General features: G+C 47.3%; 1 long non-coding RNA gene across 1 annotated transcript; it reads right to left on the bottom strand.

Annotated features, from left to right (window-relative positions):
• Positions 1 to 1,340: 1,340 nt before the first annotated feature.
• Positions 1,341 to 17,666, bottom strand: LOC120993282. The gene is made up of 3 exons (XR_005777191.1): positions 17,538 to 17,666; positions 5,431 to 5,436; positions 1,341 to 1,353 (listed from the first exon to the last, which is right to left on the bottom strand). It is a non-coding gene; the product is annotated as an uncharacterized LOC120993282 (long non-coding RNA).
• Positions 17,667 to 18,587: the final 921 nt, after the last annotated feature.

Here is an 18,587-nt window from a genome sequence, read left to right as displayed (position 1 = left end):
GGTGGGGGCACTAAGAAAGGGCATTTTGTTACTGGCATATTATGGGGACACTATGGGGATGGGGGAGAGGAGCACTATGAGGACATTTACTGGGGCACTATATAGGGGTATTTTATACTGGCATACAATATGGGGACATTAGCTCAACTGCGGCCACTAAGCGGGGGTATTTTGTGTACTGTTATATTATAAGAAGAATTATTACTACTAGGAGGTATTATGCGGAGCTTTACTACTACTGGGGGGCTATGAGGAACATGATTACTAGTATGGGTACTATAGGGGCATTATTACTACTAAGTGTGCTCTGGCAGAGAATTATTTCTATTGGTGGGATTTTGGGGAGGACTGTTACTTTGGGGGGCACCCTGGCACAGTATCAGCTTAGCACAATTATTTTTGGGGGACATTATCTTTATACTATTAGTGACTGGGCGCAGTTATTTTTTAAAGCACTGTGTGCCAATAATTGTTGAAGGGGGCACTATCTGTGTGGTAGTAGTATTTCCAGGGGGACTTTTTCTGCAGTATAGTATTGGGGGTGGCAGGAAAGGGTGTTCAGAAGATGTGAAGATGGAAATGTGGGAAGCTAATGTCTGTTTGTCAATCTCTGCAGAGATGGGAGATGGCTAAAAAATCATCATGGCGGTCTGGTCTGAATGGAGAAGATGAGGAAAGAACGGCTACAACAAAGGTGACATCACTGGATGTAAGAGGTATGTGGTGCTATGTAGGAGAGGAGATTCTCCGGCTCCTCCCCCTGCCATTTGCAGAAGGAGGATTCAGAGCTGGGTGAGGATGGCCAAAGGGGGCAGCAGGCCACGGGCGGGTGGCAGATGGTGGGGGGGAACCACAGGCCTTGAGCAGGATCTTTGGAGGGAGGAGAGCGGAGGAGCTTCCTGGCTGTAGCCTGCTGTTTATTGTATAATGTGAAGCAGGCAGTGCAGCCAGGACATGCCTCAACTCTCCGTATGATGTGTAGAGACAGGCCTCAACAATAGAATTTCAGCTGTACAGTGTTTGTTGGGAGTGGCCTATTATATGTAGGAGTGGCTTTAATAATGGGTGGGGCTAAAAATGGGCCACTTGACTGGATTTGCCCCCCCAGGACTAAGGCTGCCAGCCCTCCCCTGGCTGAGACCCTTGTGCTGCATAGCGCTGTGCCCTCCAATGAATGCAGGAGAAAAGCGTGGTAATTTTATCTACTGGCGTGCCTGACTAAACGGTCACACCTTACCTGTCATTATCCTAAAAAACAAGAATAACTGTATGGGTGCGTGGTGCGGGCTAGCTTGCGGTGCAGAACAACAGCTTACAATCTTACATTGATCTACAGTATTCCTCCTCTCATAACTGGTCTTGAAGCACGTGCCTGAGTATTTCTTCTGAGCAAAACGTCAGCCTGGCTTGAATTTGTGGGAAGTTTATCAGCTCTCCAAAGTGAAATGTCACTTTAAGTTATGGAGTCTTTGCAATGAACAGCCAGCAACACTTGTGGCCTGACACAAATAGAGACCCTAACTAACTAACTACAGGCCTGGTCTCAGTCTCTAGGCACCAACACTGTAATGAGGTGCGTGCACGATCTTACCGACCTGGGTCTGCTCTGCATCCGCTGGTGACTCTGAACCGAACAAAAGCCTCTCCAACAAGCATGCAGTCCCGCAGTGTATGTAGCTTTGCTCCTTAGCTCTCATCAGCATTCCTGAAAGCAATCCTCATTCCTCTGGAAAGGATCAGGGTCTTGGACATGATCAGCTTCACTTAGCTGCCGCTCTGATCACTGAGGGATGCTCTCACACCTGAATGCCGTTGGATCCTCTGCTGACACAGTTCCTCAGTCTCAGCTCCCTTTAAGATGGCTGGCTCCCTTTCTCTTCCTCTCCAGGCTCTGTGTAACCCCACCTCTTATGAATATGGAAATATATGCAGTCTGTAGCTATGTTTAGGAAACAGCAACATCTTGTGGCCAGACAGCAGAATGTCAGTCCAGATCATTTAATTTAATCTACACAAACAGTGTTCAGACAAGGAGAGTTGTTTCCCCATCTCACAGCCTATTATGACAGTAATAGTGGTCGTGGAGCAGTGACCTAATAGCATCCATATGGACAAAAGGATAGGCAAGAATGCCAAACACTGGATCTCCATGATGCAAAGAAAAGATTTGCTAAGCAAAAGCCTCTCTATCTGTATTCACAGATAATTTGGCCAAAGTAAAGTCAGTCAGTGGTTTTCATAGTCTTGGTGATGTCACTAGCTTCTGTGATGTCATCACACATGCCTGAATCTGATTGGTCCTCAGTCTCCTCACTAGCTTCTGTTATGTCAGCATTGTTGTGTCATCATCATACATGCCCGAATATCATTGGTACTCAGTATTATATACTTTATGAATGGCAGAATTTGCTTAGTTTTCCAATGACAGATCACACACTACCATATCACTAAGTAATGAACCCTGCTGCCAGATCTGCCCCTCTACCTGTTCCATTTATTAAATGAAGACACCATGAAGGTATCTCTGTTCTGTTGATGGCACTTGGGGAGAAACTGTTACCGGTCTCATCTCTGCTCTCCTATCCAAATTACTCCTCATATAAAGGCAGTGATTCAGGTTATAGGCATTTATAGCTTTCCTCCACCACAAACTGGAGGACATATAGGAAGACTAATACACTACTTTGGAGTAAACCAGGAGGATTTTTTTTTAGCACCGTGTGCACTGAACTGTAGCATACTTGCCATTTTTAACAAGTTATCATACCGGCAAAATTTTTAAAGGTGTAGGCACGCTCCTTTTCATAAGACCCCACCCCTTTTCATGTATGCCCCCAGACCTTTCATAACATGTCCTCCATGCCCTGTGTTGGGGATTTACCTACTCCTCTGGGCGTTCAGGAGGTCTCCCCTTTTTGGGAGCCTTCTGGATATTCCAGGAGAGTTGGCAAGATTGCACTATAGATATAATAACTTATATGTGCATGCCTACTCACAAAAACTCTAAACTTTTAACTTAATTACAGACCTATATGTGTGTAAGTCGTGTACCATGGTGGGCTCCCCAGGATACAGTGAAGTCACGAACAAGGAAAACGACTCTGACATCAGCTCTTGTAGAACAGACTGTGCTTTACTGTTACAGGATATCAAACACACTCCCAAATGCAGTGAACATAAAATCACATACACTCAGCCCGGAGGCTGAGACCCCTGTGTCGCACAGCATGGCACCCTACGATGGTAGCCGGAAAACACTTGCCCAATTTACCTACTGCGAGCAGAGCTAACTCTGCCTCGCCATACTTGTTATTACCCTGAAGAACAGGAACAATCGTGTGTGTGTGAGATACAGGCTAGCCCGCGGTGCACAGCAGCTTACAATCTTACCGGCCTATACAGTGATTTCCCCCTCCCTTTTCCCTAAAACTGGTAATGTGGCATGTGTCTAATATTGTCACGGCTGTGTCATGGTCTGGTGTAGTGGACCATGACACTTTTGCCGTGCATGCTTGTTGCTGGTGGCAACATGTTGTTTTTGCATGTTTTGACACTTCCCCTTTAAGTTGTGTGTCCCTTCCCATCCTGGTGTGTTCGAGGTTAAGATGTGTGCTTGGTGGAGCTGGGTGTGGCCTCTGGCTCTTATATAGTGTTGTGAGCCTGAAGGTCAGTGGGTTGTTTGCCTGTATATGTGTTGGAGCTCTGCTCCTTAGTGGATGTGTTATCCACCCAGCGCAAGCTGGGTCTAAGCAGGAGGTTCTGTTCGTTTGTTGACCTGATGTATTTTGACATTTGCAGCACGGTGTTGGTGAATGGCTGAAAGACTGACCCCTTCTTGGTACGCTCCGGGGTCAGACAAGGCTGCCCTCTTTCACCTCTCCTTTTTGTTTGTGTTATAGAATCCTTCGCGGAGTCTGTCCGGCAGAATGGAGAGATCAGAGGGATCACCGCACCAGGACCTGGACACTACGAGGTCAAGTGCTCGCTGTACATGGACGACGTGACCGTCTTCTGCGCTGACCGGTGTTCGGTGACTGCACTCGTCCAGACCTGCGAGGAGTTCGGACGAGCTTCAGGGGCCAAAGTCAACTGCGGCAAGTCAGAAGCCATGCTATTGTTTTATGTGCCAAATCTGGCCACAAGCACCATACATTATTATCCTGGATGTATGGTGCTGGTTGCCAGATTTGGCACATAAAACAATAGCGCTTGCATATGAATGAGCGATCCTGGGACAACATCCCTTTGTGTCTTATAGACACCACTTTAAAGGGAAAGTGATACATTGTGTGTTGATATACACTGACACTGTAAATAAACAATATTGGCCCACATCTCCCACAGTAGACAACTATATACTAATGTGTGAGAAATAACAGTGAAATGGTTGCTGTGTCCTTATAATTTGTGGACAAACACCGGCCTCTCACATTGAGCCTGTGTTTGTAAATATAGTGGAGAGCCACAAGTTTTTAATAAGTAGCATTTAATAAAATGGTATTTTAAGCCTTCTATTTATTCAGGCAGTTAATCAATGGTATAGAATTTCATATAACGCAAATCTAGTCATCAAATATAAGTTAATCCTTATAATTTTTTTAACCCTCAATGGACATTTTACTTAGCATTCTGTATTAAAGAATGCTATTATTTCCCATTATAATCATGTTATAATGGAAAATAAAATCTACAGAACACCGAACCCAAACCCGAACTTCAGTGAAGAAGTCAGAGTTCGGGTCTGGGTACCAACATTCAGTTTTCTATCACGCGCGTGCAAAACGCTTTGCACTCGCGCGGAGAAAACTGAACACAACGCAATCGCAGACAAAAATGACTGATATTGCGTGCGTGCGTGTGTGTGTTGTGGTGGAGGGTGTGATTGCATTGTAGGGTGTGGGAAAGCGGGATCCAGGGGGCCCAAGTAAAATCTTGCCCAGGGTTCAAACAATATTAAAGATGGCCCTGCTTGCAGTCCACCCCCATCTGGGCCATGATCACTCGACCATACAACTCCACTGGCGGGGTCTCCCTTTGATGAACCTCTACACCATAGGTCCAGGCTGATCTTCTTTCAGGCTGTAACGTGAAGCTCCTTCGTCGAGAGATATCCCACTCAGACACATAAACTTTGGGCAGCAAGGTGTTTCCGGGGACAGTTAACTCAGTCTTCAACATTTAGGCAGCGTCAAGGGTGGACTGCCATTCGGGCACTCGGGCATGGACCGAGGGCCCAAGGCCACTAGGGGGCTCCGTGATGGGCTCCTGCAGGGGCATAACGATCGCAGTCGCAGAGGGTGCGACCGGGCCCGGCGGGGGGACCGCTGCGCTTACATACAATGGGAGTGCTCTGACGGGGCCCGGCTTGAAGTACAGTGACAATGCCGGGCCCCGTCAGAGCGCTGTTCAAGTATGGTGTTAGCCCCGCACATCATGCTATGCACACACCTCACCGACCTGATGTCCTCCCCTCTTAGGTACACTGGTAATCCTGTGAATGCTGGGACTTGTAGTCTTGCTGCACTGCACAGATCTCTCACCTGACACCCGCCGCTCTAAAATACACAGCGGCAGCAGGTCACAGGAGGCTATTCACACACTGGCCTGGAAACCATACTGGAAGCCGGAGGGGGTTAAAGGTGGGTCACATGATTGGATGGGAAGAGGCGGGGTTTACTGCTGGAGAGATGGCTGCAGCCGGTGTGGTGGGGGGGAGGGGCCACGGGGCGCAGTACATGTCAGAGAGGGGGGAGATGATAGAGAGCAGTACATGTGGGAGAGAGGGGGGAAATGATGGTCATATGCGCACCTCAGGCACGGAGGCAAGGGGGGTGCAGGGGGCCCCATAAACAGGTCAGAAAGCCCCACATAAATCACCAGCCAAAATGAGAGCCCCTATAAAAGGAGCGGCCTCCATATCGAGAGACAGGCAGCACACTGGAATCGGAGGCGAGAGCGCATGACAGACAGAGGCGGCAAATATGAGAGGTGACCCTGAGAGATATGTTATTACTGTATATTATATATGTGAGGGGTGACCCCGAGAGATACGTCATTACTGTATAGTATATATGTGAAAGAGGTGACCCTGAGAGATACGTCATTACTGTATATTATATATGTGAGAGAGGTGACCCCGAGAGATACGTAATTACTGTATATTATATATGTGTTTTGTTTTTCCCATAAAGCTGCATACTGGAGGCAAAAGGGGGGCCACAACTGGAGTGAGGGGGCACAAAAGTGGGCATCTAATCTGCCATAACTACTTTGAGGGGGCACCTAATCTGGCATAACTGCTGTGAGGGGCACATATGTGGGCATAACTACTGTCAGGGGGCACATATGTGGGCATAACTACTGTGAGGGGGCACATATGTTTGCATAACTACTGTGAGGGGGCACATATGTGGGCATAATTACTGTGAGGGGGCACATAATCTGGCATAACTACTGTGAGGGGGCACATAATCTGGCATAACTACTGTGAGGGGGAAACATATCTGGTCATAACTACTGTGAGGGGGAAGCATATCTTGGTATAACTGCTGTGAGGGGCCACAATGAGGACGTAACTTTTGTGAAGGGGCCACAAGGTGGGTTTAATTACTGTGAAGGGCCACAATGTGGGCATTAGTATTGTGTGGTAGCACTTATGGGAAATGCCCTAGATTACCCTGCTATACATTGGCATGGCTCAGTCTTACAAGACAAGCACAGCGCCCCCTACTGGTGATTTCACAGGGGGCAGTCACCATCCCTCCCTTATGTGATTATTCTTTTTTTCTCTATCACTACAGGGACCTTGTTCTGGATCCAGTGGTCATCACGCCGACGCCAGCGACACCCTGTATGAGGAAGGACCAGATTTTATTAGTTAGGACTGGGTGAGTGGAGCCATGCATTGGGCTTAGTGTAAAAAAAAATTGCCACCTCTTTGTATAAAGTCGGGGGGCCCCAGTCCAAAGTTTGCACTGGGGCCCATAGCACTCTAGTTACACCACTGGGCTCCTGGTACCTTTTATTGATTGCCAGCTTCACCTCCCTGATCGGTGATGCTGCCACTCTCCGAGCTCTGTACTCCTCCGCACAGGCCTGCCACAGTAACATCACCAAGATGGCTGCCGCCCGTTAGCGGCAGCGGCCATCTTTAACCCTGGAAGTGCCAATAACAGACTGCTGCCACTCCGATAATCACCGCTCTGTGTTCATCCGCACAGGCTGCCTGACATGAATGTCACTAAGATGGTCGTCGCACGAGGGCAGCGACGGACATCTTTAAACCTGGAAGTTCCTACAGTCTGGGCCCGGGAACAATATTTTTTTTACAAGTCTGCTGACGGGCCTTTCTACTGTACTGCAATGTGGTATGTCTGCCACACATACTGTACTGCAATGTGGTATGTCTGCCACGTTTTGAAAAAAAATCATCTTTACTGGTAGCCATCTTTAATGTAATCGCGCATGCGCATAGGATCATACTGTCCCTGCGATGCCAGACCTCTGGGTAGGGATGAGGATCTAACAGAGCCTGCACACTGAGGAGAGACAGAAAGGAGGGGAAATAATCCGCGGAAGCAAGCAGAGGACGGCACAGCAGGCGACATAATAGCTTCTTTTGTAAGTAAATTGATTTATTATAAATGTAGTTTAATGTCTGTATTTGTCTTTTATTATATTCTGGCTTTGCTTAAAGGGACAGTAAAAAAAATGTTTTTTTTAGTTATTTATTATCACAAAGCATCATACATAAGTGTTAATGTAGTGGTGCTATAATGTATATTATATTGCATACGTGGTGTTGGTATACCGTATATTATACTGTATACGTGGTAAGTAAAGTGAAATTCTGTACCAAGTGTAGGTGATGTGGGTGGGGCTGTGTGTGTGTGTATGGCTTGAGGGTGGGCGAGGACACAGGGGCCCCATAATCTCCTATTGCCCAGGGGCCCCATGAGTTGTCAGTCTGCCCCTGGGCAGCGTACAGGCACACATCCATTCTTTTCACTGGCGAGGGCCCGGGCTAACAGTGGGTGAGCCTGCGTTTCCGCTTGATATGCTGGGTCGATCAGAACCTCCAGTCCATTCAGTTGTCATCCCGCCCCCACCGGCAGCATCAGTATTCGTTCTTGTCGAGGTGGGATCTTCAGGGGTCCTCCGCGGAACCTTCACGTCTCTGATGGGCCGGCCAGACATGTTACTCTTTTGCAAACTACAGCTTCTCACCATCTGTTGTAAAACCTTCTGGCTCGGCCGGTGTGTGGTGGCCCGCTGCCAATACTTCGGCCCTTCCTTGGCATAGAGTTGATGGTCTAGGTCTCTCAGTACATTCATACCTAGGGTCACGTCCATTCCTTTCTGGGACGTATGGTCCACCAGCATGACCCCCTTCTTCCTGACGTCTTGTCCCATCAGTCAGACCCACATCCAGACTATCCCTTGGATGTCCATCTATCTGTTATTGGCAGCTGTCAGCCTGATGACTTTCCAGTGTTCTGGCTCCATCATACGTCTAAAATCTCTTTCGAAGAACTGCAAAGGCATAAGGGTGCACCTGAACCAGTATGAACTAGGCAGCGTACCTTCTGGCCTTCCAACTCGGCTACTATAACGGAGCTGGCATACAGGTCGTGTTCCTCACGCATAGGGTTTAGCTTCTGGTGTACCGCCGCAGGACGCCCAGCTACTGTGGCGGTCGGAAGTTTAACGTGCTCTCGGACTCCATCTATTCAGGGCACTCTCTGGCCATATGGCCATACTGTCGACAAACCCAACAGAGGGGCCCTCTTTTGATGTGCCCCCACACCTGGGTCTTCCTCGGTGAAGTGGCTCCAGATGCTGGGGTCATTTCTGGAGACCAGGATGTTTCTACATTCATCTGGGACACTTCTAGCCGAAGTCCTCTAAATTCTGTCCGCAGGGCCTGTACCACATCCTTTAGGGACTCAGATTCTTCAGACCCCGACCAGTCCCTTGTAACATGAGTGCTACTCACCACTCTCACCGCTACAGGTACGTACTCTTCCACCCTCTCCACGGAAGCTTGGTAGACACTGTAGAATATCATGTCAGCCGCCGTCCGTGTCATCTCTTGCAGCTTTACCTGTAGGAACTTGTTGGAGAGCCCCACTATGAACTGATCTCTTAGTAGCCGGTCCACCTCCCGGAAGGCTCCTATCGCCTCTGGGTCTGACCGCTGTATCTCTCTGAGCGTTTCCTTTAGGGCATTGGAATACTGCATCAGAGTCTTGATGTGGTAGGTTGAAGAAGTAGCTCCTCGACTGCACTATTTTAGCACGCCCCCCTGGGCTATCTCCAGCAGGGAGAATATTTTCTCTAGGGTGTCTCTCTCAGATTCGGGACTCACCATCACTGTCCATCCCCAATGCAACCTCTGCCCGCAGCTCGGGGGTCAGATTACACATTTTAACTACACTTCGCACCCTTTCAGTCCAGTCCTGCAGCGTCATGTTTTTATCGTCAAATTTTGGCAGATGACGCAACAGCGCCTCCATGGGGATGTATCCTACTGGGGTGGACATGGCATTGGGGGCAAGCTGTCCTTGTGCAGGCGCACCCTGAGCTGCGTCCTGATCCGGTGCCATTGGTGGCGGGAGAAGATCCCATCCGTAACGGTCGATGTATCCAGCCGAATACACCAAGTTGTAAGCCGTGTATCGGGGTGCGCTCCCCAAGATACAGCGAAGTCACGGACAAGGAAAAATGTGGCAAGTGCCTAATATATATATCACTCCCGATAAACACACTGGGGTAAATGAGGATAATGGTGAAGTCCTCTCTGTTCTCCGGAGCGAACCAAAACATTAACTGATAAGTCTTTGTGATAAACAAACAGCAATTATTGGTAACCTACCACTCAGCAACACTAATTAACTAACTACCGGCAGGTTTGATCTCAGTCTCTAGTATTTAGGCGCCAATCTTATATTGAGGTGCGTGCACGCTCTGTCTTACCGACCCGGGTCTGCTCTGCCTCAGCTGGTGACTGCGAACTGAACAAAGTAATGTGAATAAAGCTACTTTAGTCTGCCAGTAAGCACAAATTGTATCTGAATGGAAACACTTCAGAGCTTGAAAACTCAACCTAATTCTGCGACACATCTGGGATTTTACTACCTTGTACTGTATAAGTGAAAACACTTGTTATTATAAGATAAAGACACCAGTGGCAACATTTTTTTCTATCCTCGAGTCTAGTCCAAATATAATGCAGTACCCTAAACAGATACTGATTGTAGAAAACATTTTAGCAATGAGCGATGCAGAATGGAGGAGCTATCCTGGGCTGGAGAGGTGAGTTTTTAAAAAAAAAATTGTCTGATCTGAGATCTGAGGGAAAGGTAGGGGGGATCACTTGAACACTGGAGTCTGCAGGGCTCTGAGGAGGGAGGGGTCTAATATGAGGTTTGCAGAGATCTGTGGAGGGCATGAATTATGTGGTCTGTTATGAGGTCTGCATGGATCTGCGAGGGGCATGAATTTTGTGGTCTGAATTTTGGAGGACTGAACTGAGGTCTGCAATGATCTGAGGGAGGGGAACATATGAATTTGGGGTCTGATCTGAGATCCTAATTAATCTATGGTGGGGTGGGGGTTATAGGGAGCCACATTCATTTGTGGTCTGATCAGAGATCTGCATTTAAAGGAAGAAGGTTATAGAGGGGCTATATGGTTCTGATCCTGGGGTCTGTATGAATTTGTGGTCTCTATAAGTTAGCCCCATCTACCATATGTCAAGTATTAATCCTGGTGTCTTCTTATATAGCAAAGAGGGTGGTACACCTGTGACCAAAGATCTCTGCGCATGATGGTCTGGACGAAATGGAGAAGAAAAGGAATCCATGGAAACATCACCTGTATGTCACTTGAATTACATTTGGTATACTCGTGACTGTTTCTTATGAGATGTGTTTTAATCTCTATTGGAAAGCTGGGTCAATGTGAATTGATTCGGGGGGTGGGGAGTGCAATTTGCCTGCTGTACCAAGGACACCAAATTACCTTATCCTGGCCCTGAATACATATCTATATTTAAAGGCTTAGATGGTCATTCTGTACACTACAGCCCAGAAACTGGATTATATGGGTTTTATAGATATATATTTTTAACATGAACACTGGCATATATCTATATACACTCACACATACACTGTGCATATATCTATATACACTCACACATACAATGTACATATATCTATATACACTCACACATACAATGTACATATATCTATATACACTCACACATACAATGTACATATATCTATATACAAAAAAATAAAAAATGCATGTAACGCACAATAATAACTACTACCCCAAGAGGTGCACTCAGTCGGGTGGGCTCACCCAGTCCACTCCAAAAGACAATGTAATACAATAAAATTAACTGGGCACTCTCAGGATATCTGGACCATTTGAAATTTATTGGCATATAATATAATAACAATAAATAACAGTATATACTGGCGGTGATAATAGAGGATTATCTATCTATAATAACTATACCATAATATATAATACAATATAACAATATAAAACACATGGAGAATAGATATCTAAAATGTGAAAAAATTCTAGGAATAAAATGGAATAATCGATAGTAAAATAGTCGTACGAATATTCGGCCGAATATTCGTACGGGAAAGTCACGTACAGTAGGTGTTTGTGAGATTGTGCTTTTAGCACGACAGCGTCGCGCTGATACTCGGCAACATGGTGCCGAGATCTCGCACTCACTGGAATAGTGACAGCACATCCCAGCAAGCGCGTCATAGAAGCGACGGGAGATCCGACTTGGATTCCCGCCAATTCTACACGTGTGCGGCGTTTGTTATGAATCCTGAGGGGGAAGTCCCCGCCGGATTTTAAATAAAAATCCGGCCTGGGTCCCCCCCTCAGGAGCATACCGGGCCCTTAGGTCTGTTATGGGTTGTAAGGAGAGCCCCCCCTACGCCGAAAAAAACGGCGTAGGGGGTCCCCCTACAATCCATACCAGACCCGTATCCAAAGCACGCTACCCGGCCAGCCAGGAAGGGAGTGGGGACGAGCGAGCGCCCCCCCCCCCCCCTCCTGAGCCGTACCAGGCTGCATGCCCTCAACATGGGGGGTTGGGTGCTCTGGGGCAGGGGGCGCACTGCGGCCCCCCCACCTCAGAGCACCCTGTCCCCATGTTGATGAGGACAGGGCCCCTTCCCGACAACCCTGGCCGTTGGTTGTCGGGGTATGCGGGCGGGAGGCTTATCGGAATCTGGGAGCCCCCTTTAATAAAGGGGCCCCCAGATACCGGCCCCCCACCCTAAGTGAATGAGTATGGGGTACATCGTACCCCTACCCATTCACCTGCAAGAAAAGTGGTAAAAACACAAATAAACCACACAGTGTATTAAAATATTTTATTTTTCTGCTCCGGAGGCCGCCCCCTGTCTTCTTTATTAGCTCTTTTACCAGGGGGGGCTCTTCTTCTTCCGCTATCCCGACGGGTCTTCTCCGCTATCCGGGGGGGTCTTCTCAACTCTCCGGGGTTCTCCTTCTGTCTTCTCCGCTATCCGGGGGGGGTCTTCTCAACTCTCCGGGGTTCTCCTTCTGTCTTCTCCGCTATCCGGGGGGTCTTCTCAACTCTCCGGGGTTCTCCTTCTGTCTTCTCCTTCTGTCTTGTTGACTCGGCGCACCCCGGTTCTTCGTCTCGCGAGACTCGGCGCACCCCGCCGGCGCGAGACGAAGAACCGGGGTGCGCCGAGTCAACAAGACAGAAGGAGAAGACAGAAGGAGAACCCCGGAGAGTTGAGAAGACCCCCCCGGATAGCGGAGAAGACAGAAGGAGAACCCCGCGAGACGAAGAACCGGGGTGCGCCGAGTCAACAAGACAGAAGGAGAAGACAGAAGGAGAACCCCGGAGAGTTGAGAAGACCCCCCGGATAGCGGAGAAGACAGAAGGAGAACCCCGGAGAGTTGAGAAGACCCCCCCGGATAGCGGAGAAGACAGAAGGAGAACCCCGGAGAGTTGAGAAGACCCCCCCGGATAGCGGAGAAGACCCGTCGGGATAGCGGAAGAAGAAGAGCCCCCCCCTGGTAAAAGAGCTAATAAAGAAGACAGGGGGCGGCCTCCGGAGCAGAAAAATAAAATATTTTAATACACTGTGTGGTTTATTTGTGTTTTTACCACTTTTCTTGCAGGTGAATGGGTAGGGGTACGATGTACCCCATACTCATTCACTTAGGGTGGGGGGCCGGTATCTGGGGGCCCCCTTATTAAAGGGGGCTCCCAGATTCCGATAAGCCTCCCGCCCGCATACCCCGACAACCAACGGCCAGGGTTGTCGGGAAGGGGCCCTGTCCTCATCAACATGGGGACAGGGTGCTCTGAGGTGGGGGGGGCCGCAGTGCGCCCCCTGCCCCAGAGCACCCAACCCCCCATGTTGAGGGCATGCAGCCTGGTACGGCTCAGGAGGGGGGGGGGGGGCGCTCGCTCGTCCCCACTCCCTTCCTGGCTGGCCGTGTAGCGTGCTTTGGATACGGGTCTGGTATGGATTGTAGGGGGACCCCCTACGCCGTTTTTTTCGGCGTAGGGGGGGCTCTCCTTACAACCCATAACAGACCTAAGGGCCCGGTATGCTCCTGAGGGGGGGACCCAGGCCGGATTTTTATTTAAAATCCGGCGGGGACTTCCCCCTCAGGATTCATAACAAACGCCGCACACGTGTAGAATTGGCGGGAATCCAAGTCGGATCTCCCGTCGCTTCTATGACGGCTCTGTCTCCATCGCGGCAAGCCAGCTCGGCGCTGGCTCCCGCGATGGGGCTCGTAGGTGCTCAATCTCGCCGAGAAAGAGAGCGAGATTGACACAAAATCGGGTTCACCTACTGTAGCTAAAGGTAGCGATAAAACTGTGTCCTCTACTATTGTCCCATTCGATATAATAACAGGGGTATCTGAAGATTCTACAAACCGGATTCCAAAAAAGTTGGGACACTATACAAATCGTGAATAAAAACTGAATGCAATGATGTGGAGGTGCCAACTTCTAATATTTTATTCAGAATAGAACATAAATCACGGAACAAAAGTTTAAACTGAGAAAATGTACCATTTTAAGGGAAAAATATGTTGAATCAGAATTTCATGGTGTCAACAAATCCCCAAAAAGTTGGGACAAGGCCATTTTCACCACTGTGCGGCATCTCCCCTTCTTCTTACAACACTCAACAGACGTCTGGGGACCGAGGAGACCAGTTTCTCAAGTTTAGAAATAGGAATGCTCTCCCATTCTTGTCTAATACAGGCCTCTAACTGTTCAATCGTCTTGGGCCTTCTTTGTTGCACCTTCCTCTTTATGATGCGCCAAATGTTCTCTATAGGTGAAAGATCTGGACTGCAGACTGGCCATTTCAGTACCCGGATCCTTCTCCTACGCAGCCATGATGTTGTGATTGATGCAGAATGTGGTCTGGCATTATCTTGTTGAAAAATGCAGGGTCTTCCCTGAAAGAGATGACGTCTGGATGGGAGCATATGTTGTTCTAGAACCTGAATATATTTTTCTGCATTGATGGTGCCTTTCCAGACATGCAAGCTGCCCATGCCACACGCACTCATGCAACCCCATACCATCAGAGATGCAGGCTTCTGAACTGAGCGTTGATAACAACTTGGATTGTCCTTGTCCTCTTTGGTCCGGATGACATGGCGTCCCAGATTTCCAAAAAGAACTTCGAATCGTGACTCGTCTGACCACAGAACAGTCTTCCATTTTGCCACACTCCATTTTAAATGATCCCTGGCCCAGTGAAAACGCCTGAGCTTGTGGATCTTGCTTAGAAATGGCTTCTTCTTTGCACTGTAGAGTTTCAGCTGGCAACGGTGGATGGCACGGTGGATTGTGTTCACTGACAATGGTTTCTGGAAGTATTCCTGAGCCCATTCTGTGATTTCCTTTACAGTAGCATTCCTGTTTGTGGTGCAGTGTCGTTTAAGGGCCCGGAGATCATGGGCATCCAGTATGATTTTACGGCCTTGACCCTTACGCACAGAGATTGTTCCAGATTCTCTGAATCTTCGGATGATGTTATGCACAGTTGATGATGATAGATGCAAAGTCTTTGCAATTTTCCGCTGGGTAATACCTTTTTTTTTTTTTTTTTTTTTAATGTCTTTATTGCTTTTCTTAAATAAAAACAATGTAAAAAAGATATCTGGTCACAGAGAATGAGCACATATAACAGGTACATTTAAACAATGTGTTACTTTGGTGCTAGGCAACGTACATACATATAAAGGCATCTAAATCAAAAGATACCCTAGATTAATGTCAATTCTCTGTCACACATATCAAAACAAAGCCGACCCCCCCCCCCCCAAACACCAGAACCCCCCCCCCACTCCCCCCACCCAACATACCTGGCCTGGTACGGCCGCCACGAGGGGCGGTAGGACGCTCATGCCACTCTCTTGGGTATTTCTCGAACCTTCATAGGGGCAGATCCTATTTAATGTGGACTAGTTGTAATCATTATTTGTTATTTAGAGGTGATTGAAAATTGATTTATATTAGGGCTTAGCGACAGAGAATGGGGGGTCATCAGTTCCAGTCCGAATATTTCCTCTCGCCACTTCCCCTGTCTATGAACCTATTTCTGTAGTATAACTCATCCCGCGCCGTTTCATACACTCAAAGTCTGTTACTCTTGCCATTAAGCTTTGCCATTCATTTATTGTTGGCGGTCTATCTTTCACCCATTGTCTCAAGATTATTACCTTGGCCAATAGAAATCCCTTCAGCCAGTAAACCTGTACGTTTTTGGTAGTTTTTTTTTTGTACTCGGGGGGGAGAAGTCCAAGCACAACTACTTGGATGGTCAAGGGGGGGCTATTCCCACTTCGTGCCGCCATCTCCTGAAATATGCTGCCCCAAAAGGTCTTGATAACTGGACAATCCCATAGCATATGTACATACCCTGCAGCTACAAGAGAGCATTTCAAGCAACTAAATTCTTGTCCCTTATTACTATACATTTTGGATAAGAGACTCGGGGAAACATATAAACGGTGTATTATTTTAAATTGTGTCAACCGATGTTGTCGTGAGAGGGAAGCCTTCTTAATGTTTTGATATATTTCCCGCCATTGTGAAGTGTTACATTCCCCTATATCCACCTTCCATTTATCTACACTTTTAAATTTAGTGACCGTGCTTAATTCCTCGATAAATCTCCTATATATTAATGAGACCCTAACTTTATTCCCTACTATATTATAACAAAATAATAAAAACCTCTGAGTGGTTGTTATCAAAGGTATTTTTTTAAGGGTGCATGCTAATGCATGTTGTAATTGGAAATATCTATAGTGTTCTAATGCAGTTATTGGTGTCTGCTGAAACAGTTCCCCTATTAATTTAATTTTCCCTTTCGTGTATATATTTGAAAATAACGTAATACCTCTCCGAGTCCAATAGTCATTTTCATTAAGTGCCAGAAACTCTGTTAACGCAGGGTTGTCCCATAGCGGGGTAAAATCTAGAACTTGAGGGGCCTGAGTAAGTACCTTAATTTTATTCCAGGTCTTCTGTAGTGCTGCCCTGATGGGACAGACAAAATCCGCACACTCCAGAAGCCCGGATTCCAATATGCTAAATATATTGTATGTATACTGTTGACGTTGCCCTAAGATATGTGATAATAGTACTCCATCCCCCGTATTGACACACCACTGTAGTTGTGAACACAAGTAATAGATTTGAAAATGAGGCAGGCCTAAGCCGCCGTTGCTTGCCGCCATCCGCAGGTATTGTAACTTAATGCGGACCCTTTTTCTGCCCCATATCAGATCATTTATCAATCGATCAATCAGATTAAAAACACTATCCTCGATCCAGGCAGGGCAAGAGCTAACCGTGTACAATATCCAAGGCAACAGAACCATTTTAATCAACGCAATTCTATTAATCTGCGAAAGCGGAAGTTTCTGCCAAATCCTTATTTTTTCCCTTATTTTCCCGACTAGAGGGGTAACATTTAATATATTGTAGTCCCTGATAGTGCTGCCAATTTTTATCCCTAAATAGTCTAAGTGGTCTGTTGGGGCAATAATTCTGACCCTAAGATCGTTCAAGGGGGGGATCCGATTCAGGGGGAAGAGTACAGACTTTACCCAATTTATCTCATATCCGGCAATTCTACCAAATTCCTCTGTTATCCGCATAACATCTGGGACGCTTCTCCATCCGTAGTTCAGATAGAGCAATACGTCGTCTGCATATAGACATATCTTATCGTTGTCCCTCTCCCCCCAAACCCCACTATACTAGGTTCAGCCCGTATCCTGCAGGCGAGGGGTTCCATAAAAATTGAAAAGAGGAGTGGAGAGAGGGGGCATCCCTGTCGTGTCCCCCGCTTTAGGGAGACGGCAGGGGTGAGCACCCCGTTAACATTAATTCTGGCCGTTGGTCCGCTATATAGCAAATTCTGGCCTGGTTGCGGCTGCCCTTGGGGGGGCGACGGACGCTTTTCTCATAGCTCCATGACATGACGAATAATAGAGTTATGATATGGAATGTGCGTGGACTGGGTGATAGAACGAAACGGGTTGTGGTCTTTGATCTGATTATTCGACATCTTCCCGCAATAGTTGCCTTATTGGAAACGCATGCTACATCTGATATCCCAGAATATCTAATAAAGAGATGGGCGGGGCATCAGTTCCACTCCGGCTTTTCGTCATATTCCCGAGGGATCAGTGTATACGTACATCAAAGCATTGATTTTATCCTACTGGACCAGTCGATCGATAGAGATGGGAGATTCATCTTCCTCTATGCTCAATGGAACGGAAGAAAGTGTGTCCTAGCTTTTTTGTATATCCCCCCACCATTCGCAATGACAGTCCTAAATCAGTTGACGGTTTTCATGTATAATAGAGAGCGGTCCCCGGTATTAATATGTGGCGACTTTAACTGCGTCCTGGACCCGGCGTTGGATAGAATTTCAACCGCGGGGAAAAGTTCGCAGGGAAAGCACGCCCTACTTCGAGGGTTTTGTGAGGAGATAGGACTAATAGATGTCTGGCGATGGCTTTATGGCAACAAACAGGTGTTCTCTTGCTTTAGTAAAGCATATAGCGCTATGTCCAGGATTGATATTGCCTTGGCCAATGAAGAGATGCTCGACTCCATCTTAAAAATGACATATGAGATCCACGGCATCTCCGATCATTCACTGATTTTACTGGTGATGAAGATCGGGCAACAAGCCGGGACTATTAGACCGTTCAGATTGAACGAGCACTGGCTAACCATACTAAATGATTCCGTAGGGATCGACAAAGAACTTATACAATTTTGGCAAGAAAACATCGGCACAACACATGTCCATTTTGTTTGGGATGCCATGAAGGCGTTTATTCGCGGGCTATACTTCTGCAGAATAAAAAGGAAGAAAAATGAATTCTTTAAAGAGCAAAAAAATTTGGAAGCAAACATTGCATATCTAGAGGGTTGCATCCGAATACATAACGACGCGAGCACACGTACTAAGTTAAAATCCGCTAAAGACCACTATATAACCTATATGAGGAAA

The sequence above is a fragment of the Bufo bufo genome, chromosome 3, assembly GCF_905171765.1.
Source record: "Bufo bufo chromosome 3, aBufBuf1.1, whole genome shotgun sequence".
In the NCBI taxonomy this organism is placed as follows: domain Eukaryota; kingdom Metazoa; phylum Chordata; class Amphibia; order Anura; family Bufonidae; genus Bufo; species Bufo bufo.
The sequence above is the reverse complement of the archived record's forward strand: the minus strand, read 5'-3'. Positions and strand labels throughout refer to the sequence as shown.